The sequence below is a fragment of the Erinaceus europaeus genome, chromosome 14, assembly GCF_950295315.1.
Source record: "Erinaceus europaeus chromosome 14, mEriEur2.1, whole genome shotgun sequence".
Lineage (NCBI taxonomy): Eukaryota > Metazoa > Chordata > Mammalia > Eulipotyphla > Erinaceidae > Erinaceus > Erinaceus europaeus.
This window is the reverse complement of record NC_080175.1, coordinates 74,701,862-74,726,858: the sequence shown is the minus strand read 5'-3', so window position 1 is coordinate 74,726,858 and position 24,997 is coordinate 74,701,862. Positions and strand designations below refer to the sequence as shown.

At 42.3% G+C, this 24,997-nt stretch overlaps 1 long non-coding RNA gene across 1 annotated transcript; it reads right to left on the bottom strand.

Annotated features, from left to right (window-relative positions):
- Window positions 1–4,082: 4,082 nt before the first annotated feature.
- On the bottom strand, window positions 4,083–23,171 carry LOC132532672 (uncharacterized). The gene is made up of 3 exons (XR_009544579.1): window positions 22,277–23,171; window positions 5,467–5,648; window positions 4,083–4,478 (listed from the first exon to the last, which is right to left on the bottom strand). It is a non-coding gene; the product is annotated as an uncharacterized LOC132532672 (long non-coding RNA).
- Between the last annotated feature and the right edge of the window lie 1,826 nt (window positions 23,172–24,997).

The following is a 24,997-nucleotide window of genomic DNA, read 5'->3' as shown; positions in this document are numbered from 1 at the left end:
ATCCTCTTCCACATTTGTTGCTGTTACCTTTTCTGATGTATGACATTCTCACAGAGTGAAGCAGTATCTCACTGTTGTCTTTATTTGCATTTCTCTGACAATCAAAGACTTGGAGCATTTTGTTTTTCATATATTTGTTAGCCTTTTGAATCTCTTCTGTGGAAAATATTCTGTTCATATCCTCTCCCCATTTTTAGATTTTTTTTTTCTGAACTTGATGAGCTTTTTTTTTTAAATTTCTCTATTGGGGGATTAATGTTTTACAGTCGACAGTAAATACAATAATTTGTACATGCAAACATTTCTCAGTTTTCCACATAATAATACAACCTCCACTATGTCCTCTGTCATCTTTTTCCAGGACCTGTACTTGCCCCACCCACCCACCCCAGAGTCTTTTACTTTGGGGCAATACACCAACTCCAGTTTAGGTTCTACTTGTGTTTTCTCTTCTGATCTTGTTTTTCACTGACAGTGAGATCATCCCATATTCATTTTTCTGTTTCTGATTTATTTCACTTAACACGATTTCTTCAAGCTCCAAATGAGCTCTTTATATATTTTGGTTATTAGCCTCTTGTCTGATGTATGGCATGTAAAAATCTCCCATTCTGTGGAGGTCTCTTTGTTTGGGTAGTGGTTTCTTTTGCTGTGTAAAAGCTTTCAAGCTTTCAATTTGCTGTAGTCCTATTGGTTTCTTTTTGTTTTAGTCTTCTTTGTAATTGGGTTTATATCATTGAAGATGCCTTTAAAATTTAGACGGAAAAGAGTTCTGCCAATATTTTCCTCTAGTTATTTGATAGTTTTTGGTCTAACATTGAAGTCCTTGATCCATTTGGAATTTGCTTTTGTGTTTGGTGAAATAATAGTGGTTCAGTTTCATTCTTCTGCATGTTTTAACCCATTTTTTCCCAATACCATTTGTTGAAGAGCCTCTGCTTTCTCCATTTAGTAGTCTGGATACCTTTGTCAAAGATTAGATGTCCATAGGTGTGGGGGCTTACTTCTGGGCTCTCAATTCTATTCCACTGGTCAGTGTGTCTATTTATGTTCCAGTACTAAGTAGTTCTGATCACAACAACATCTTTTGTTTACTACTTTGGTCCAATCACCAAAACTAAGACAAAAGGAAATATATATCCAGATTACTTACTTTCTTTTTTAAAATTATCTTTAGTTATTTTTTAGATAGAGACAGCCAGAAATTGAGAGAGAAGGGAGTAATAGAGAGGGAAAGAGAAAGAGATATACCTGCAGCAGTGCTTCATCACTTGCAAAGCTTTCCCCCTGCAGGTGGGGACCAGGGGCTCAAACCTGGGTCCTAGTACATTGTAACATGTGCACTCAACCACGTGTGCCACCACCTGGCCCTCAAGATTACTTATTTTGTACCTGTGATATGCTTTACACTTAAACTGATCATACCAGGTTTGAATAAGATATAGAAAAAGGTGACATCTAGTAACATTCATAGAAGTTTATATTTGTCATATCTGAGACAACTGTTTAAAAGAAAGCCATATACATAAGGGGCCAGGGAGTGGTGCACCTAGCTGAGTGCACACATTACAGTGTTCCAGGCCCTAGTCCTCACCTGCAAGGGAGAAGTTTCACAGGTGGTCAAACAGTGCTGCATGATATTCTCTCTCTCTCTCTCTCTCATTTCCCATCCCCTCTCAATGTCTCTGTCTCTATGAAAATAATAATAATGTGTCATATAATTCTCTTCTCTTCTCTTCTCTTCTCTTCCCTTCCCTTCCCTTCCCTTCCCTTCCCTTCCCTTCCCTTCCCTTCTCCTCCTCCTCCTCCTCTTCCTCCTCTTCTTCTTCTCTCTCTCTCTCTTTCTCATTTTCTCTCTCTCTCTCTCCCTCTCTCTTTCTTTTCTACCAGAGGAGTTCTCAGTTCTGGTTTATGGTTGTACTGGGAATTGAACTTGGAGGCTCAGATTCTTAGGCATAAAAGTCATTTGCATGACCATTACACTTTCTCCCTAGCCTATCACCATTATTTTTTTTTAATTTATGCAGTTGTGAGAAATAAAGCACAACTTGAAAACTAGAAATTATTATTAAGATGAATGTAAGGGACTAGCTCAGAGAAAAGTTATTATGAAAATTTACCTGTTCTATTCATCCATGGGTGAAGGGCAGAGTTAAGAAGGCCTGGAAATTCAAAATATAGTCATTCACCAGTCTGATTCACCTTACTTTTTTCTACTATTTATCTTAGAAGCAATAGAAAGTAATACAGAAACTTGGGAGTAATATTTCAAATCTTGCTTCCTAGCAAATGAAAAACAGATTGAAAGAGTTCAGCTAGTGATTTATTCCATAATTTAAAGCCACTGCCCTTTAACTTAGTCTTTGAAATACAGCTGAAGTAGTAGCCTTGCATGCTTGTTTTTGGATAATGAGCCAATGCACTGTGAAGACTGAAGGCTGCTTCTGGAGTTGATTGCTGGTGCTAAATAACACTGGGTGTTATGACATTATGCTTCCAACAGTGTTAATTATAAGGGTCTTAGAATAGAAACATAAAACAGAAAATCAAAGATGTTCTTACTTCACCACTAGTAAACAAATGGCAAGCCAAGCATGGTAGGGATGCTCTCTCTCTCTCTCTCTAGTTGTTATTGGTGGTGGTAGGGAGGGGGCTAATGGTTTACAGTACATTTGTGGATGCAAACAGTTCTCTTTGTTGGAGGTGCAATCACTGTGATGTTGACCAGTTAGTTCTGGAAGCCCAGAACACCTTAATGGACTGTCTAGTGAAGAAGAGGATTTTTATCCTTAATATTTTTTTTATTATGAATTTTTTTTTTCACCAGAGCACTGCTCATCTCTGGCTTATGGTGATACAAAGATGGGAGAGTGAATTTGGGATTTCAGACTCTCAGGCATGAAAGTCTTTTGTGTAACATTTATGCTATCTTCCCTGCCCATGAGATTTTTTTTTTAACATGCCAAAAGCTTGATAAAAATTATAGTGCTCTCTCATCTACTCACCACCCAGACTCAGTGTCATGTTGTTGCTTTTTTTTTTTTTTTTTTTTGCTAGATGTCTACTCACCTTTCTCTTCATCTGTCAGTTGATCTTGGGTTTTCACTTTGCTCCTAAACACCATGTCAGCATGTCTATCATCAGCTAGAGACCATATTTCACTTTGAGGGCTGCCTGTGTCATCTCACCAGAGTTTATGGAGATTGTTTTTCTCTTTAAGGTTGAGTTCCAGATCTACCAGAAGGGTAAACTATAGATCACCACAACCTACTCAGTTATTCTCATTCATTAAACAAATGTATCAGCAATTACAGACTAGAAAATTCCTTCTTTCTTTCTTCCTTCCTTCCTTTTTTAAAAATTTCTTTATTGGGCAATGAATGTTTTATATTTGACAGTAAATACAATAGTTTGTACATGCATAACATTTTCCAGTTTTCCATATAACAATACAACCTCCTCTAGGTCCTCTGTCATCCTTTTTTGGACCTGTATTCTCTCCTTTTTTTTCCTCCACAGATATCGCTGAGACTTGGTGCCTGCACTACAAACCCACTGCTCTTGGAGGACATTTTTTTCCATCTTTTATTGGATAGAACATAGAGAAATTGAGAGGGAGGGGTATAAAATGACCTCCTAGCAGGTGGTGGGCCAGGGACTCAAACTGGGATCCTTTCACGAACCATTGCATTTAGTACTATGTGCACTTAACCCAGTGCACCACCGCCAGACCCCCCCCCCCAGACTAGTAAATCCAATGAAGTCATTCACAGTGGCATCCAAAATATAAAAGACCTCAAGAATGTTTACAAGAGAAACTTGCATAATGGTTATGCAAAGAGAGTTTCATGCTTAAGGCTCCAGTGTCCCAGGTTCAATCCCTCACACCACCACAAGCCAGAACTGAGCAGTGCTCTGGGGGAAAAAAAAGGACTCAAATTGATGCCAAGTTTTAAAAATTCATTTCTTACTTCATTTTGCCAATTATAGGAAAGCTACAACAGTGATATCTGCTCTAGAGAAAAACCCAATGGCTCACTATGGCTCTGCTGGTCCTAGATTACACTTCAGCTTCTCTCTCACTGCTCATTACGGCTCTTTCCCTTCTCCTTTTTTTTTTTTTAATTTTTATTTATAAAAAGGAAACATTGACAAAACCATAGGATAAGAGGGGTACAGTTCCACACAATTCCCACCACCAGAACTCTGTATCCCATCTCCTCCCCTGATAGCTTTCCTATTCTTTATCCCTCTGGGAGTGTGGACCCAGGATCATTGTGGGATGCAGAAGGTGGAAGGTTCTGTAATTGCTTCCACACTGAACATGGGCGTTGGCAGGTGGATCCATACTCCCAGCCTGTCTCTCTCTTTCCCACGTGGGGCAGGGCTCTGGGAAGGTGGGGCTCCAGGACACATTGGTGGGGTCATCTGCCCAGGGAAGGTCAGTTAGCATCATGGTAGCATCTGGAACCTGGTGGCTGAAAAAAGAGTTAATATACAAAGCCAAACAAATTGTTGACTAATCATGAACCTAAAGGCTGGAATAGTTCAGATGAAGAGTTGGGGGTCTTCGTTTTGTAGATAGCTAGTAGGCCTTTTTTAGTTACATTCCAAAGGGCCCATAACTATACTAGGTTTTTTTCTTCTTTTTTTTCCGCTGAGCCTGACATCTTATGTGCATGTGGATCCAAGTTATTGTCTGGGGAGATGATGTCATGGCTGGAAAAAGGACCAGAAAGTTGGATCAGGGAAGAGAGTAGCTTCCAAATATAGGAAAGGTGTATAAATATTGTTGACTGTAAACCCTACCCCTCCTCCTTTTATATGCATTGGTTCTGCTCTAAGATACATCTTGTATGCTAGCTAGCTTCTTTCTCATAAGCTCTCAGAGAATTCAACATACACCAGAAAGAAGAGGGGGAGCCAGCCAGAGACAAAGAGAGACCATTAAAACAAGAGAATAACTAAGAAAAGGTGGGTTGAGATGCCAAGACGATTTAAATAAAACTTCCCACACCAGGAAGCTCTGGGGTTCATCCTCAATGTCTGTTCTCACATTCTTCCTCATTCTTAGAGTGAGCAGATCTCTGAAAATGTCAGCCTGGAACAGGGAGACCTCAGATGAAAAATAAATCAATGAATAAATAAATTGTGTTGGACAGTTTTAGTCCACTTGGATCACCTCTTTTGGGCTTACACGTGCTTGTCCTTTATTACATCAAGTAAAATAAGGTAAATTTTTTACTGGGCTGGGAAGACAGGCTCACTTGGATAGTGTACTTGCTTTGTCATGGGTACCACCCAGGTTCAAGCTCGCCCACACAGCATTGAAACATTTCAGTCTGTGGTGTCTTTCTCACTGTCTTTCTAGTTTGGTCTCTGTCTTTCTGTCTGGGGGGGGGGGGGGGGAAGTGAGCCCGAGATGGTGAAGCCCCAGTGATGACAAAAGAAATTAAAAAGTAAAACCTGTACTGTATCACCGGGAATTCCTCCAGAAATGCCATTGGAATCCTCTGCTGACTCATTGGCTAACTGCAGGAGATGTCAGAGATACTCTTGTTTTCTCTTTAGAGAGATTCGTATTTCTGATGTTTAGCTCCAAGTTATACAAATGCTCTTCGACTGTAGGCAATGATGAGTGCCTATGGCTGGGAATGAGAAAAACTGGGTTAGGGACTCCTCAGATTAAAGACATAGTTTTAAGATGGAGAGCAATGCAAAAGAATCAGGAAAACTGTTCACACAGCAGGAGCTTTGCTAAGTAAACAAACTTGAAGATTCTGTCAGTTGTTTAACAGAGGAGTTAATTATAAAGAATGATCACAATTTGGATCAGAAAGGCAGCGGTGGTACCCACATCAGACCTCAGCACCTGTCTCTGTCATCTTTCACTCTAAATCTGCAGTTGTCTTTCTTATTATTAAATATCGTAATTTATTTATTGTTGCATAGAGACAGAGAGAAATTGAGAGGGGCTGGGGTGATAGAGAGGAAGAGAGCCAGAGTGACACCTGGAGCTCTGCTTTCACCACTCATGAAGCTTTCCTGCTGCAGGTAGGGACCAGGGGCTTAAACCTCAGTCCTTGCACACTGTAATGTGAGCACTTAACCACATGCACCACCACCTGGCCCCTTGCAGTTGTTCTCAAGATTAGCCTCATACACTACACATTTATTTGTCTGTTTGAATTTTAACCAGAGCACTACCCAGCTCTGGCATATGGTGGTGCTGGGGATTGAACCTGGATTCTTTTAAAAAAATATTTATTTGTTTCCTTTTTGTTGCCCTTGTTGTTTTTATTGTTGCTGTAGCTATTATTGTTGTTGTTGATGTTGTCATTGTTGGATAGGACAGAAAGAAATGGAGAGAGGAGGGGAAGACAGAAAGGGGGAGAGAAAGACACCTGCAGACCTGTGAAGTGACTCCCCGGCAGGTGGGGAGCCGGGGCTCGAACCAGGATCCTTGGGCCGGTCCTTGCACTTTGTGCCACGTGCGCTTAACCCACTACTACCGCTCCCTGAACTTGGATTCTTAGAGCCTCAGACATGAAAGTCTTTTTGCATAACCACCAAGCCATCTCCCTATAAACTATGCCTTCTTCCTTCTATTTTCTTCAAGTTTCAGCTAAATGTTACTTGCTGAAGCCTGGGTCTAGCTTAGATCTGTTTTCCTTATGAACTCCCAGTTGGTCACTGAGACAAAAGTAGGAGGGAAGCTGGGTGGCGGCACATCCGGTTGAGCACACACATTATAGTGAGCTAGGACCTGGGTTCAAGGCCCCTATACCCACCTGCAGGGGGAAGCTTCATAAGTGGTGAAGCAGTGTTGCAGGTCTCTCTCTCTCCCTCTGCCTCCCTCTCCCTCTCAACTTTTGTTCCCTATTCAAAATAAATAAACAAAAGAAATTCTTGTTTATTTTTAAAAATTTGATTCATATATATAGTTTATTTAATGAGAGAGATACAGAAAGACCAGATCACTGGGATCTCGGAGCCTCAGGCATGAAAGTCTTACTATTATGCTATATCTGCAGTTTTTAAAAACTAATGATAGTGATATTTTCTGTTTAGGCAGAGTTTGTAGCAATCTGAATATTATTTCTAATATGTATTTTTAAATATTTTTACACTTAGTGCTTCTTCCAATTTCATTTTATTTTTTTAAATTTTTTATTTATAAAAAGGAAACATTGACAAAACCATAGGATAAGAGGGGTACAACTTCACACAACTGACACCACCAGAACTCCATATTCCATCCCCTCCCTTGATAGCTTTCCTATTCTTTAACCCTCTGGGAGTATGGACCCAAGGTCACTGTGGGATGCAGAAGGTGGAAGGTCTGGCTTCTGTAATTGCTTCCCCGCTAAACATGGTCTTTGACAGGTTGATCCATACTCCCAGCCTGTCTCTCTTTCTCTAGTGGGGAAGGGCTCTGGGGAAGTGGAGCTCCAGGACACATTGGTGGGTTGTCTGTCCAAGGAAGTCTGGCACATCCTGCTAGCATCTGGAACCTGGTGGCTGAAAAGAGAGTTAAGATACAAAGCCAAACAAATTGTTGAACAATCATGGACCTAAAGGCTGGAATAGTGCAGGTGAAGTGTTGGGGGGTCTTCCATTTTGTAGATAGCTAGTAGGCATATTTTAGTTATATTTCAAAGGGCCTGTAAGCTATACTAGTGATTTATTTATTTATTTTTTGCCTGAGCCTGACATCTGATATGCAGGTGGATCCAAGTTATTGTCTGGGGAGACGATGTCATGGCTGGGAAAAGGACCAGATATTTATTTGTTTTTAATGAGAGAAAGATAGAGATCAGAGCACTACTCAGCTCTGGCTTATGGTGGTGCCGGGGATTGAACCTGGGACCTTAGATCCTTATGCATGAAAGTATGTTTGCATAACTATTATGCTATCTCCCCAGCTCAACAAGAATTTCTTTTAAAAAAGACTATTGGTTTTAAAATATTTTATTTCCTTTTTTTTTTTCTTTCCTCCAGCGTTATCACTGGGGCTCGGTGCCTGCACTATGAATCCCCTGCTCCTGGAGGCCATTTTTTCCATTTTGTTGCCCTTGTTGTTATTTTTATTGTTATTATTGGATAGAACAGAGAGAAAGCAAGAGAGGAGGGGAAGAGAAAGGTAGACAGTTGCATACCTGCTTAATAGCTTGAGAGGCAACCCCAACCCCCAACCCAACCCGCCGCAGGTGGAGAGCTGGGGTTCCACCCAGGATCCTTACACGGGTCCTTGTGCTTGGCGCCACCTGAACTTGACCCGCTGCATTCCAGCCTGCTCCCACCGCACCCCCTTTCTCCCCCACCCCCGTGCCCTCCTCTTTATGAGGGCTTCTTCATACGCAATGTTGGGAATTGAACCTGGGTCTCATACATGTAGGCTGCAGAGTCTAGGACTGACTAAGCCACCTCCACTCCCCAGCCCCACCCTCTGCTTTGTTTCCCCCGAATATTCTTATTCTTCTTTTTAATTTCCCTGGAACCACAGCCTTGCAATGTGCATTTTCAGCACTCCTGTTCTCTTTATCCTCACCTTCTCCCAACTCAGCAGATCAGATTGGTTTTGTAAAAAGGACCTGGTGATTTCAGAGAAGGGAGAAGCAGCACAAATACAGTTGAACAGAAACTGCAGCTCAAAAAAAGAAAGAAAGAAACTGCAGCTCAGTGACATGCCAGGAAAAATTACACAATGTAACAAACTGAAACCTTGGTAGAGTGTGGTGAGTCTCACACACACACACACACACACACACACACACACACACACACACACCCCTTGTATTATAAACCAATGTTCAATGACTATCAAGTAAAAGCTCCAAAAAGTAGAGGTTACCTGTACAAAGACAGCTTCTAAGTAACAGAAATATGCTATGAACTTAACTTGTTTTTTCAGCCTCACAGCTCATGTTCTTTCAAACATGCCATGTTTACTTTCAAATATGAGCATGGTGATTACAATAATTTCAAGATTTCAAGTCAAAGTGGCCACTGGTGAGTTAAGTATAGAAGACTGGTATAAACCAAGTGTTACAACGGTCAGAACCAAGATGGATCAGACACGACTCTATAGGTGGGTCTCTGTATGAGGCACCATAGCTTGTGAGAATAAAACAATAAAAATGGGGAATCCCAGGTCTTCTTCTCAGAAGTAGGAAGAGCCAATTTCAATGGGAACTACCATGGAGATAAGGCTGAAAAGGACAGGTTAGGACCAGAAGGAAAGCTATGCATGCCAGGCGAGGCAGGAGCATGTAACTGAGTAAACAACTAGAATCCATGATAGATTCTTTTTTTCCTTGTCTTTCTTTTCCTTTTCCATGATATGTTCTTACCCAAGAAGCTCCAAGAAGCACAGCTGAACCATAGGAAGAAAGATTTGACTATAAGATCTTCGATGGACTAGGAAAAGTTAAAAAAAAAATTCTGTTTGACGTCATGAGGGGTAAAATGAAGGATCAGATTCAGTATGTATCTTTATGATCCTTCTGACATGATCACCTTTTTTTTTAATATTTATTTTATTTATTCCCCTTTGTTGCCCTTGTTGTTTTATTGTTGTACTTATTATTGTTGTTGTTGTTGTTGGATAGGACAGAGAGAAATGGAGAGAGGAGGGGAAGACAGAGAGGAGGAGAGAAAGATAGACACCTGCAGACCTGCTTCACCGCCTGTGAAGCGACTCCCCTGCAGGTGGGGAGCCGGGGTTCGAACCGGGAACCAGGATCCTTATGCCGGTGTGCTTTGCGCCACCTGCGCTTAACCCGCTGCACTACAGCCCGACTCCCACATGATCACCTTTTACACAATTGCACAAATACCTTCATAAGAGGCAAGTTTTAATAAATGTCACTGGAAGAGTGGACGCTCAAGCATGAAGTTGTGAGTTTGATTACCAACATTGCATGCACCAGAGTGATGCTCTAGTTCTTTCCCTCTCCCCTCCTTTCTCTCTTATTGATCACATATATATATATATATATGTACATATATAATATATTAATATCATTGAAATGTACTAACTGCCATGATAGCTGTAGGCTGAAGAAGAAAAAGATATAGTGGTCAGGGAAGTGACTCAGCAATAGAACTCAGGACTTGCATCTGTGATGTTTTGGGCTCAGACCCTGGAATGGCATATTCCATTCCAATGGAGCACTGTTTTGATCTCCTTCTCTTAAAATAAATAAATACAGTTTAGAAAAATCTGGGAAGGGGCAGGGCTAAATAGCATAATGGTTATGTAAAGAGACTCTCATGCCTGAGCCTCCCGAGGTCCCAGGTTCAATAAGCTAGAGCTGATTAGTGCTCTGATAAAGAAAAAAGGAAAAAAAAGAAAGGAAGGAAGAAAGAGAGAGAGAGAGAAAAATCTGGAAAGTTATGGTTTTAATAGGTCAAGAAAGATAAAACCTAAAAAAAGAAAGAAAGAATTACTAAGCCATCATTTTTAATGTGGGAGAATGCACCTAGGTTTTATTTCATAGAAAAGAACAAAAGGGGAGATATTTGCATATCTTTGTAAGTTATATTTCAGCTCAAACAGGGACCCAAACAATCAGCATACCAACCCCAAGTCAAGGAAGTCCTTCCAACTACTAGTGCTTGAAGTCATTTATTTATTTTGCCCTCCCTGGTTTTTCTTGGACTTTATGTCTGCACTATTCTATCACTCCTGCTTTTTTGTTTTGTTTTTGTTTTTTGATTTTTTTTTTTTTTTTTTTTTAACCAGAGCACTGCTCAGTTATGGCTTATGGTGGTGCGGGGATTGAACCTGGAACTTTGGAGAGTCTCTTTGCATAACCATTATGCCATTTACCCTTGCCCCACATTCCATCATTCCCACAGAACTTTTTGTAGACAGAGGATAAAGGCAGGGAGAGAAAGATAGGAATGTAGAAGAGACACAAAAACACAGCTTCACTGCTTATGAAGCCTCCCCTTTCTGGTGTTCCCTGTGGTGACTAGGGCCTGAAACCCAGGTTCTCGCATACAGAAAAGCATATGGTATCACTGGTGAACCATCTCAGGGCCCCTGTGAAAACATTTTGTTTAAGTGTATGTTATTTGGGTATGCACAAAGCAAAGTTAAGCATTCTCTTTCTTTCTTTTAAGTAATAATAATAATAGGTTTTATTTTTAGAGCTTCTGCTTTATCAAGTAAACCAAAATGAAATGGTTACTCACTAGATGACTTTTTTTTTCTTCTTCTTAAAGGTATTTCTAGTGGGGCACCAAAGTAAAAACCCCGGGGTGAGGGTGAGGGTGGATATTCAGCTTCCTGCGGCGGGCGGGGGGGGGGGGGGGAGGGTAATGAGATGGGACACAGTCTTTTGGTGGTGGGAATGGTGTTTATGTACACTCCTATTAATTTGTAGTCATATAAATCTCTATTTAATTAATATGAGAGGGTAAAATCGATTGTATGTATCAAACTTTTTAAAGCACAGACTGAGTCTTTTTAATACATAGGCTAAGTTGTTGATATGTTGACTCTCTCAAAAGCCTAGAACAGGGAGAACAGAAGCAACTGGTGGCACAGCTATATACAAATAATGTCAAAGGACATAAATTATGGTGATGTTGTGTATGATATAGCAAATACTAACAAAGGGATTTTTCAAAGTTAACCCAATTACCAAATAATGTGATTATAACAATAACTATTGTCACAAACGGTGAAGCAGGTCTGCTGGTGTCTTATCTTTCTCTCCCTCCCTCTCTCTTCCCCTCCTTTCTCCATTTCTCTCTCTCCTATCTAATAACGATGACATCAATAACAACAACAATGAAAAACAGCAAGAGCAACAAAAGGGAAAACAAATAAAATAAAATTTTTTTTAAAAAAAGAAAATCTATAAATAAATAAATAAAAATTGATCAGCTTCACACTGAAGGACCCAGGTTCAAGAACCACTCCCCACCTTTAGGGGGAACACTTCATGAGCAGTGAAGCTGCAATTGTCTCTTTCTCCCCTCAGGTCTCAAGTTCTTTCTGTTCTATCAAGTTAAGCAGAAAAAGGGTGACAAAAAGAGAAAATGGGCACTGAGAGCAGTAGATTCCTAGTGCTAGCACCAAACCCCAGTAGTAACCCTGGTAGGAAAAAAAAAACAAATCAGCTGGTGGGTTGGGGAGACAGCATAATGTTTACACAAAGAGGTTTTCATGCTTGAGGCTCTAAGATCCCAGGTTCAATCCCCAGCACCACTATAAATCAGAACAGAGAAGTGATCTGCATGTTCTCTTTCTGTCTCACTGAAATAAATACAATATTTTGAAATATTGTTCAGCTGGATTAGTACTTTCTTTGAGAAAAAAATGATTTTTTTTTCCTATCAGAGTAATGGTTTTGATGGTGGGGAGGCTGAACCTGGGACTTGGGAACCACAGGCATGAGAATCTTTTTGTAAAGCCATTATGCTATGTCCCCCAGCCAAAAATAAGATTAAAAATATTTTTTTTATTTATTTATTTTACCAGAGCACTGCTCTGCTCTGGCTTATGGTGGTGTAGGGGATTGAACCTGGGACTTTGGAGCCTTAGGCATGAGAATCTGTTTGCATAACCATTATGCTATCTACCTCACCCAATATTTTTACTTATTTATTAATGGATAGAGTCAGAGAGAAATTAAGAGTTGAGGAAATAGAGAGGAGGAAAGAAACAGAGAGACACCTACAGCCCTGCTCACCACTTGTGAAGCTTTTCCCCAGCAGGTGGAGACCAGGGCCTTGAACCTGGGTCCTTGTGCACTGTAACATGTGCGCTTAACCAGATGCACCACTGCCTGGTTCCTGGGATCTTTAAAATGAAGTAACCAGGGTCCTGGTGGTAGTGCACCTGGTGGAGTGCACACATTACCATGCATAAAGTTAGAGGTTCAAGCCGCAGTTCCCACCTGCAGAGAGGGAAGCTTCATGAGTGGTGAAATAGTGCTACAGGTACTTCTATCCTCTTTCTTTCTTCCCTCTCAATTTTTATGTCTTCTATCAAAATAAAAAAAATAATAAGGGGCCTGGTGGTAGTGCAGCAGGTTAAGCGCACATGACACAAAGCCTGTGTACCTGCAAGGATCCTGGTTCAAGCCCCCGGCTCCCCACCTGCAGGGGAATCGCTTCACAGGTGTCTGTCTTTCTCTCCCCTTCTCTGTCTTTCCCTCCTCTCTCCCTTTTTCTCTGTCCTACCCAACAACAATAACAACAACAAACAACAAGGGCAACAAAAGGGAAATCCCCTCCAGGAGCAGGGGATTCATAGTGCAGGCACTGAGCCCCAGCAACAACCCTGGAGGCAAAAATAAATAAATAAAATGAAAATAAATAAATGTCTTAAAATTTTTTAAAAAATGAATAAATTCAATGACTCATTTATTATTAAAACAATAAAATAAAACAAGGCAACCTATTTGTCAGTTGAGAAGATGCAAATCCCAAAAACACTGACTCACTGGTAATGACAAAGTCCAAGAAATTCTCAGAAAGTAAGATGTAATGAGCATTAACACCACATTGCAGGAATAGAGGATTAATGTCATTCTGACTCAAAGATTTTAAACTAGGAAATCCATAAGACTGAAGCAATAAGCGCTCAAGTTCATTTCAAGTAAAGCAAAACCAGAAGAGTGATAGGTCCTGAGAAGGGAGGACTGAAAATGAGCAGCAAAGAAAAAAAAAAACCTGATGTTCACAGATTGAAAGAGTGGTTGGCATATCTGGGGTGTGGCTAAGTAGCATTGGGGAAAATTGTATGAGGATGAAATAACTAAAGTATCCACATACCTATTTTTTATCTCCTGGCATATCTGGGAACAGTGTGGGAAAAGGTGGTTAGGGAGAGGCAGGAAGGCTGGACCCTAAACCTTCTCCATCCACCTCCTGCCATTATTTTAAACCCTTGAATCAGCTATGTCCTCCCCTTCCCCTTTCCTTCTCTTCTTTGCTTCTACCAGAGCACTGCTCAACTCTGGTTTGTGGTTTTTCTGGGGATTGAACCTGGGACCCCAGAATCTTGTGCTTAAAAGTCTTTTGCCAACAAGGGCAACAAAAGGGGAAATTAATTAATTAATTAATTTTTTTAAAAAAGTCTTTTGCATAATTACTGTGCTGTCTCCCCATACCCATTCTTCACTTTCCAATCCTAAATACCTCTTGTGATATGGAAAAAAAAAAATGAGCCAGGCCATGGTGTAATGTGCTGAGTGCACATTACAATGCAACAGCATCCAGGTTCAAATCCCCCTCCCCCACCAGTGGGGGGGAAGCTTCACGAATGGTGAAGCAGGGCAGCAGGTGTCTCTCTCTTTTTCTCTATCTCCACTTCCCCCTGTATTTCTCTCTGTCTCTATCCAATAAAAAAGAAAAAATAGGGAGTTGGGCTGTAGTGCAGCGGGCTAAGCGCAGGTGGCGCAAAGCACAAGGACCGGCATAAGGATCCCAGTTCGAACCCGGCTCCCCACCTGCAGGGGAGTCGTTTCACAGGCGGTGAAGCAGGTCTGCAGGTGTCTGTCTTTCTCTCCTCCTCTCTGTCTTCCCCTCGTCTCTCCATTTCTCTCTGTCCTATCCAACAATGACAACAACAATAATTAACTACAACAATAAAACAACAAGGGCAACAAAAGGGAATAAATAAATAAAAGAAAAAATAATAATATAATCTTACAAATATGTTGGAGACAAATGTGTTGCAGATAGCGTCACACTTCTTTTAATATCTACTTTCTTGTTTTTAAGTAGAGATAGAAAAGACGGAAGGGTGAAGAGAGCAAGAGCAAGTGAGAGAGGGACTGAAAGAGACCTCAGTATCGAGCTCCCATCAACGCAGTGAGGTCTGGGCTCGAACCTGAGTCATACACATGGCAAAGCAACGCACTATCCAAGCGAGCTATTTCACTTACCCTTCACCATATATATGTTAAGCCAAAATGATATTAAAATGGAATGACAAAAGAAGATCAATTGTAAAGAAGATTGTTTGTATTAGAAAAAGACTTAACTCTACCTTGTTCCTAGAGCAGTTCAGATATTTCCAGATGTTTTCCTAATTGTTGGAACTAACCCCCATCAGTCCCCCCAAGATACTTTACAGAAGAGAAAAGCATTTCTTGCTTAAACCATTCTTACCTTGTTCTTGCCATGGCTCTATCTCAAAGGGCTGAGCTTGCCCACAGAGCATTTAAAAACAGGTGACTGGGCATGTCACACCCATTAGTGAGCTCAGCACATACTGTGGGAACAGAAGCTGCCTTCTGCCCAGCAGTTATTCCCTCTTCTTTGTCCCTGTGGGCAATGAATTGCCTCCAAAGCCCATCGGGAAGGTTGTGTGTTTGACTGGCCCTATTCTTCTCACCCCCATATCCCATGGGGAACTAAAAAGACAATACAAATGACTGTAAGCTGGTGTGGTAGCTCAGTGCTCATATATTACTGCTGAGTGAAGGAAATGTGAAAACTATTCTAAGACTTAAAACTTGTGCCTTACTTCCACCCAGCTTGACCATCTGACCTGCCAGAAGACTCTGCTCCTAGAAACGCTGATGTCAAATCAAGCATACTGTTAGTCTGATTCTAGTCACTCCTGACTAGCTATGCTGATATCTTCTTCTTCTCCTCCTCCTCTTCCTCCTCCTTCTTCTTCTTTCAATATTTACTTATTTCCTTGTTGGGAAATTGTGAGGATGTGGTTGAGCTTGGCAGGGCTTGACCTGAGGAGTGCGTCTACCCTGTCAGTCTCTCTCTCTACCAAGAGGTTGAGCAAGGAGGGACAGGAGTAACCTCAAAGGTGTGCCTCATCTTATCAGACTCCCTGCCTCACAAAGCACCCCACATTCCTGATACTATGGTCATTAGATAAAAAGAAAGGGGGAGATGTCAGGAAATTGTGAGGAGCCTCACAAAGCACCCTGATACTATGGCCTATCTACATAATCATTGTTTTACCTGAAAGATCCCCACCCATTCCATTCCTTTGATCTATCTTCTTTCTACCCTTGAGACCCTCCCTGCCTGCAGGATAATATTAATCCTACCAGTTAAAACCCTCACAACAGTTGCTAAGGAAGTTTCTACCTTCCCAGCTCCCTTTGCCTTTCTCCGCCCCTTTCCTAGCAATTTCCGTTTCTGACTTGCCATTTCTGGTCTGCCCTTTTAAAAGCCTGGGCTCTCTGATCAATATATACCTTGCATTGTCTCACCACCACGTGTCTGTTCCTGAGTCATCTCCTTCGCGTTGCTGAGTGAGTAGCAGCCCAGGCTGGCTCCGGTCAAGTTCTCTGTAAGCCAGAGAATATGTGCCTGGGAAGAGGCACCCCCATGCTAGCCAGCATTTCCTTTTGTTGCCTTTGTTGTTTTTATTGTTGTAGTTCTTATTTCTGTGTTATTAATGTCGTCGTTGTTGGACAGGACAGAGAGAAATGGAGAGAGATGGGGAAGACAGAGAGGGGGAGAGAAAGATAGATACCTGCAGACCTGCTTGACCACCTGTGAAGTGACTTCCCTACAGGTGGGGAGCCAGGGGCTCGAACTGGGATCCTTCTTTGTGCCAGGTGTGCTTAACCCGCTGCCTACTGCCTGCTGGACTCTCGGTGATATCTTCTTACCTGAGAGCTCATTAAATACTTACAAGTCAGTGAGTAAACCACCATTTCTTCTTAGAGTTCTGCATTCATTCATTCACTACTTCACTGAAGTAGTTTTATTGATGGGTATATTTTTTTTCCCTGCCAGATTTATTACTGAGGCTCAGTGCCTGCACAATGAATCATTTTTTTTCCAGAGAGAGAGAGAGAGAGAGACCTGCAGCACTGCTTCATTGTTCTTGACTCTCCCTTTCCCTTTACAGTTGGGAAGTAGGACTTAAACACAAGTCCTTGAGTAAGGTAATTTGTGTGCTCTACCAGGTGTGCCACAGTCCAACGCCTTTCTTATATATTTATTTATTTAAAAGAAAGAGAAAGAACCAGATCATTACTCTGGCACATGCAATGCTAGGGATTAAATTTAGAATGCCATGCTTGAGAGTCCAATGCCACTGTGCCACCTCCCAGACCTCTGATGAGAGTCTTCCATGTTCAGGTGCTGTGTGACTACTTCAAGTACAATAGAGTCCACCAGGAGCAGGATTTGGGCATAGTAAAATCATATGGTTGTAAATACTGGGTCATGCAAAATAATGTGATATGCTCTAGACATTGTAATTACAGGCATAATTCTTTAAGAGGGCAGCCATACAGAATATAACTTCAAAACATCATATACTTATACTGAGCTGAAATTTCTATAATTGATAATCTCACTTAACTTTTCTTTGAATTTATATGGCTTTTGGAAAAATATTTTTTATTTCTTGGTCTATTTAGAGACAATGGCAAAAGAAACTTGGACTCTCTTTTCACTTAGTTATTCCTTGGAGCAAACAGAGAAATTCAAAAACATTTCCTTCATCTTGGAGGTTTGTCTTAAAGGACAGGTTCATTAATGTTTGTTGCTACTGATTCTGAGAATGTTGTTTCTACCACCAAACAGTATATGTAGAATAATAGTTGGGGCCAGGTGGTGGCACACCTGGTTGAGTGCACATGCTGTAATGCTCAAGGACCCAGGTTGGAGCCCCCAGCTCCCCACCTGCATGGGGAAAGCTTTGCGAGTAGTGAAGCAGTGTTGCAGGTATCTCTCTGTCTCTCCTCCTCTCTCTCACCCCTTTCTCTCTCAATTTCTGGCTGTCTAATAAATAAATAAAGGTAATGCCAATTTTTTTAAAAAAAGAATAATAGTTGACTCATACACCTCTTTTTCATCTTTGTTTAACCTCCTAGGTAGACACTGAAGTCCAGGCTAAGTGACTTGATATCAGACCAAAGCAACAATTTCCATTAGGAAATTATCAACCTTACTAAATTGTTCTCAGTTTTCATTGTTGAAGGGGGAGACATTGTTTACAACTAGTAGAGTTCTTTATATTTCACTGGAAAGTCATTTAAAAAAGTTCAACTTCAGAAACATTTCAAAAACTTCTCAGAGAACTGTAAAGACAGGCATGAGATAAAACCACTAATGGATATCTGTGCTTTGCCTCCTAGAATTCAGAGGATAAAAGGGGATTAGGCTTGGGGAAGGAAATGTGCTGAGGGGAATGTAGTATTCCTGGGAACAGGATAGCACCCCACTTTAACTCTCCTATCCACTGTAAGAGAAGAGGCCAACACAATCACTGGGAAAGGTGTTGGTCTATGCAAGTCAAGGACACTCATTCCCAGGCTGGATGCTTGCTGGGTCCTGGATTAGTTTATCTGCTTCAGAGGACCATTGAATAGATGTAGAACTCTAAGGACAAGTCTGTTCATTCATTCACCAGTTCATTCGTTGTAATTTTTGAAGTTTTTTTTTTTTTTAATTTATTATCTTTATTTATTGGATAGAGACAGGTAGAAATTAAGAGGAAGGTGGAGATAGGAAGGGAGAGAGACAGAGAGATAACTGCAGTGCTATTTCATCACTTATGAAGCTTTCCTCCTGCATGTGGGGAATGAGGACTTGAACCCAGGCCCTTGTGCATTGTAACAAGTGCACTCAACCAAGTGCGCCACCACTCAGCCCCAATTTGTAAGTATTTAGTGAGCTCTGAGACAAAAAGATATCTCCACTGCTAGTTAGGAATAAAGAGACTGGAGCTAAAAGTTTGATCCAGCAACCCTAGGGTGAGTGTCTGAGACAGAATGCCTGGCATTTCATGGAAGTGTTTCATTCATAGAGGGACATGGAAGTTTTTGATTTTATATATTTGTTAAGATATATTCTATTTTCTTAATATGAGATAGAGAGTTCACATGAGAAAGAGCTGGAGAGAGGGAAGTCAGAGCAGCAATCCAGTGACTGTGGTGTATGGGATCAGGACAGAAGTCTCAAGAATGTAAGTCTTGCACTCCCTTAGCTGAGCCAACACTCCAGTTAATATCAGTATCTTATTTATTTATTTATTTATTTATTTATTTATTTATACTAGAGCACTGCTCAGCTATGGTTTATGGTAGTGCGGAGGGTTGAACCTGAGATTTCAGAGTCTCAGGCATCAGAGTCTGTACAAATAACCATTATGCTATCTCCCTTGCCCAATTTTTTTTATTTTTATTTTTTAGCTATTTAAGTAAATGTGTAGGAGTCTCTCATAATGACACTTTATTTTCTTATCTTCTCTAGTATCACACATGACTGTTACCTTCTCTTTTTACCTGCCTACTTTAATCCACTTCATCTATTTTGGTCAAATTAATTCTCCTCAAACTTGGTACTGAGTTAGATTCCTTTTTGACTCAAAGAATCTACAATCCGTTCCCATTATTTAAATATATGTATGCCTTGTCCTGGCATGCAAAGCCTTACATAACTAGCTTATTTATTTATTTATTTATGCCTCCAGGGCTATTGCTGGGGCTGGGTGCCTGCACTCAAATCCACTGCTCCTGGAGGCCATTTCCCCTTTTGTTACCCTTGTTGTCTATCATTGTTGTTGTTATTATTATTTTTATTATTGATTTCATTGTTGTTGGATAGGACAGAGGGAAATGGAGAGAGGACGGGAAGACAGAGAGGGGGAGAGAAAGACAGACACCTGCAGATCTACTTGACCACTTGTGAAGTGACCTTCCTGAAGGTGGGGAGCCAGGGGCTTGAACTAGGATCCTTGTTCTGGTCCTTGCACTTTGAGCCATGTGCACTTAACCAGCTGCACTATCGCCCAACCCCCTAGCCTTTTATTTTTATCCACTTCACCTTGTTCTCTTGTTCTTCTAAGAGAAGGTTTTTTGTTTGCTTATTTTTTTTAAAGTTTATTTATTTATTATATTTATTTCTTTTTGTTGCCCTTGTTGTTTTGCTGTTGTAGTTATTATTATTGTTGTTATGTCATTGTTGGATAGGACAGAGAGAAATGGAGAGAGGAAGGGAAGACAGAGAGAAGGCGAGAAAGACAGACACCTGCAGACCTGCTTCACCGCCTGTGAAGCAACTCCCCTGCAGGTGGGGAACCGGGGGCTTGAACCGGGATCTTTACGCTGGTCCTTGCGCTTTGTGCCACGTCCACTTAACCTGCTGCACTACCGCCGACTTCCTGTTTGCTTATTTTTTTATTATGATTATTATTATTTTTTTGCCTCCAGGTTTATCGCTGGGGCTCAGTGCCTGCGCTATGAATCCATTGCTCCTGCAGGCCATTTTTCCCATTATTGTTGCCCTTGTTATTATTGCCGTTGTTGTTGTTGGATAGGACAGAGAGAAATCAAGAGAAGAGGGGAAGACAGAGAGGGAGAGAAAAATAGTCACCTGCAGACCTCCTTCACAGCCTGTGAAGTGACCCTCCAGCAGGTGGGGAGCCATGGCTCAAACCCGGATCCTTGAGCTGGTGTTTGCACTTTGTGCCATGTGTGCTTAATCCTCTGGGCTACCGCCTGGCCTCCAAGAAAAGGTTCTTTACCACTTCATCGTTGTTGGTGCTGTTGGATCCTGCGTCCTTCCTTCTGCATGTGTTGTAGTGGTATTCTAGCTTATCTTTCTCATGTGAAACTCTCCATCTCATATGAAATAACTAAAATAAAATCTTTGAAAGAGGGAAGGTGGGGAAATGTGCTCTTTCTTTGTTTTCAAAACAAATTAAACAGTTTTCAAGTGCTGACAAGGACTCAAGCTGGAACTCCTCCTACACATTGCTGATGAGAATGAATAATGGGCCAAATCACTCTGGAATACTTTGCAATTCATTCCTTCCTTCCTTCCTTCCTTCTTTTCTTTCTGTGGTACCTAGGAGCCACAGGTTCTCTTCTTCCTTTAGCTCTGAGTCGGGTGGAGGGGTAGGAGTAGGGATCAAGGTTAACTAAATTAAACAAATACCAAATGTATTTATTCATTCATTCACTGAGTGCTGAATACTTGCGAGGTATTCTTGTAAACACTACCAGAGGAGACAGGGTGAACTAAACATGGAGTCTGGTTTTAAAGATTGTCTAATAGTGAGAACATTAGCATCTTCTAAGAGAACAGGATCTGAGAAATCTGGGCATAACATGTTAGAAATTTAAATGCTGGGCGTCGGTGCGGTAGCACAGCAGGTTAAGCGCACGTGGCACAAAGTGCAAGGACAGGAGTAAGGATCCCTGTTCCAGCCCCCGGGCTCCCCACCTGCAGGGGAGTCTCTGACCTCCAGCTTAGTCTTTTTCCTGTCATCATGCACCAGGACCCTGAAGTCCCCCCAACCTCGTCCTTTCCTCTCCCTTCCCAGAGTCCTTTGCTTTGGTTCAATACACCACACCCAGCTCAAGTTTCATGTTGCATTTTCCCTTTCAATAACTCTTATTTTTCTTGCACTTGATTCTTCTCACAACTTCTCTGTCCATGCTAAATTTTCAGGAAGGTCGATGCCATGCATCACTGTATGCCTTTTAGTCTCAAATTTTCAAACAAAGGTCCATAAAATCCTTACTACGTCTTTTCAGGTGTTTGTGTTTAGGAGCTCTTTGTTGACTTACATTTTCCCTAATGAGTAGAATATCTTAGTACTTTCCACTGGGTTTTCCTAAATAACAGTCACTTGTTTTTCTGCAAGTAATTTTAACTCAATCTCCTCTCAAAATCCTCCAACATCTGTTATGTTCCAGCCAGTACAAAAGAACAAGACAGAAAAGAACCTAAACAAAGTAGCTGTTAAGAGTCAATCCAGGGGGTCGGGCAGTAGCACAGGGGGTTAAGTCACGTGGCAAGAAGCTCAAGGATCCCGGTTTGAGACACCAGCTCCCCACCTGCACGGGAGTAGCTTCAAGCCCTGAAGCAGGTCTGCAGGTGTCTTTCTCTCCCTCCTTCCTTTCTCTCTGTCTTCCCCTCCTCTCTTCATTTCTCTGTCCTGTCCAACAACAACAACAACAATAATAACCACAACAGTGATAAAAACAAGGGCAACAAAAGGGGAAAAAATGGCCTCCAAGAGCAGTGGATTCATGGGGAGGAGCCCCAGCGATAAGCTTGGAGGCCAAAAAAAGTCAATCCAATCTGGTTTCCATGCAAGGTGCTGTAAAACTGTGTGGCTCTCGGTAGACTGTTGAAATCTGTGAGTTTTAGTTTCAGTCTCTGTAAAATGGGATATGATGCACTCACTCTGTAAGGCCAATATGTTAATTCAGTACCCTCTAAGAAAGGAGAGAGCCTGGTACACAATATGTGCTGTTTAAATAATAATTCCTTTCATTTTCTTTTTAAAAGGGCAATGACGGTCAGGGCTCACCCATTAAAGCATAGAAATAGTCACGAATGGAAGCCACTCCGGGTGTAATGTACTTCTCTAATACTTTAATGTGTGGAGGACTCAGCACTTCTTTTTCTTAATGGAAAAACTCACCCAACCTGAGGGAAAATGCAAATTCAGGGAGGAAACAAACAGACAAACAAAAACCATCTATCATTTCACCATCTACAGCTGCACGGTTGTTTCCATTTTCCCTGCCGGAGTTTGGTTTTTATACCAACTGCTTCAGTTGCTCCATGGTGGCAATCCGGGTGCATCATCTCTCCTAAACTGCTAAGAAAGAGACTTAATCCAGGCGACAGTGTGAAGCTGCTCCAGGAGGAGAGGAAGACTGCGGAGGTGTTCAAGTTCTCTTGTGATATTGTTCAGAGGTTTCTCTAGTGCAGAAACTCCACAAAGACCTCCTCTGCAGTTTTCGTTACCCAGAGCTGTTTCTTTAAATTGTTTGACGTCAGGGAAGGAATGCTATAGCAACAGTCTGTCAAACTGGAATTAACTCCGGAGAAGGATGGGGGGGGGGGTGGTGGGGAGCGGAAAACTGCTCTCCTGGGTGGCTGCAGAGGAAGCAAACTGAGGCGAGGCATTTCTTTTTCAGAGAGAGAGAGATGGCGAAAAGTCAATCAAGACGCACACGTCGTTTCAAGCTCCTGCAGAGCTTCGGGTAGAAGGTTTCTGGTTTCATCAGTGACTAAAGTAACAATCACTTCCAAGTATTGATCATTCCCTTTCCAAGCAGACTCCTGCAAACGTGACTGCAATTCATATTTTTAGCACCTCGATGAGGCAGGTGCCGATGACAAAGCTGAGTCCATGAGACGGGATACATGAACAAAACCAGTGGTGGCAGATCTAGAGTTGCAATGCCCCTTTTTGATCCTTTGACACTAAGTCGCTGCACGGGGAGATCTAAACAGATCCGTGGGGTGTGTGTGTGTGTGTGTGTGTGTGTGTGTGTGTGTGTGTGTGTGTGTGTGTGTGTGTGTTGGGGGGGTGTCCTTTAGTTGCACCCCCTTATCCAGCTTGCCCATGAGCAAACGCAGCTAGCTTTGCACGGAGCCCAAGAAAGAAAGTGGTGGCCCGGCCTGGGACGCACCCCACCGAAGTGCGCTCCAGCTGACGCGAAAACGAAACTGCCCGGGAATTCGTTGTTTTTCTTCTTCGAGCAGGAAACGAGACAGAAAGTAGGAAGCAGAAGCTGCGCGCCGCGGGCGCCCGCCGCCTCGGCCCCCCGCCCACCCGCCCGCGCGCGCCCCCGCGCCTCGAGCCTCGCGCCTCCGCCACGTCCCCGCCCGGCGCGGCCTGCGCTCGCGGACTTGGCGGCGGGGCAGCAGGCCTGGGTGTGGCCGGCACTCGCGGCGGAGCGGGAGCCGGAGCGGGAGTGGCAGCCGGAGCCGGAGCCGGCGAGGCGCTGCGCTGAGTGCACACCGCCCGCGCTCGGCTCGGAGCGGCCCGCGGACCCCGGAGCTTGCGGTCGTCCGGCGCGCGCGGGCTCCTGCAGGTAGGCGGCGGGCGCGGCCCCCGGGACCCGGGGCTCGGCTCGCCGCTCCGGGCGGCTCCTCCGGTCGGGGGCGGGGAGCACACACCCTTGCAGGGTGGCCGGACCATCCTGGACACAGCTGGCAGGCTCGGGGCCTCCGGAACCCCAAGTTCCTCTCTGGGTCCCGAGGTTTCTCCGGGAGACTCCGCGCGTGATGCTGGCGCGTACCCCCGAAAATAGCGGGTCTTTCCGGACTGTCTAGGAGGGTTATGAGGTCGGGAGCGCTGGGCAAACTCATGAAGTTCTCCACCGACTGTTAATACCGGTCCGGTGGTTTCTGTTCAGTTTATTTGAAAAGTGATGGTGCCCCCAGCATTTTTTTTCCTGGGGTGGGGGGAGCGGTTGAGATAATAGATTTTGAGTACTAAGTCCTGTACATAAATTAAATATACATATTCAAATATATAATTTTAAATATATATATATTTTTTTTTCCCTGTTTCAAACCATAAACGATTGTTTGGTACTTTGGTATTTATTGTACTTCTGCAAGGGAAGATGGTATTCCAAAAGTTTAAAACAGACTCCTTTGTTTACAGAAGCTAAGTTCTGTTATTTTGCATCTCCCTTCCCTTTTCTCCATCTCCTTCCCTTTCTCTTTTGAGTAAAGGATGTGAATGCATCTTTCTTCCTCTTGGCCCTCCGGTTAAAAAAAAAAAAAAACTGGGCCTGTGGATTAGCACGATACTGGGACGTTTTCTGAAGACATTTGGGACTTAATTGTTGATTTAGGACGCTTCACTTTCAGTCCAACTTTGTGTTGCGGAGTGAGAACGTGACCGTTAAGTACTCTCAGGGAACAGAGATGGAGCACACACTGCTTGTTTGAGATGAAAGCGAAGTCGTTCGAAGTCAGCTAGCAGAATGACGGAATATGTGCAGTTGTATTCTTGGAGCCTCTTTGTCACTGCACACTTTAAGGTTCCTCGGTATAAACCTTTTTTGGGTTATTGCCGACCTTAAGCTCTGAAAGCTTATTGTGTAGTTGTATATTTAGCTAAAGATCATTTAAAGAATTTCCAGGTTGCATTTTGGTTTAGATGAAATACATAGGATCTTACAAAATTTACTTAAATTGATCACCATCGACTTTCAAGTGTATCCACATTTGTAAAATGATGAGGCTGGCTAATGTGGCTTGTGATGCATTTAGATTCATTCAC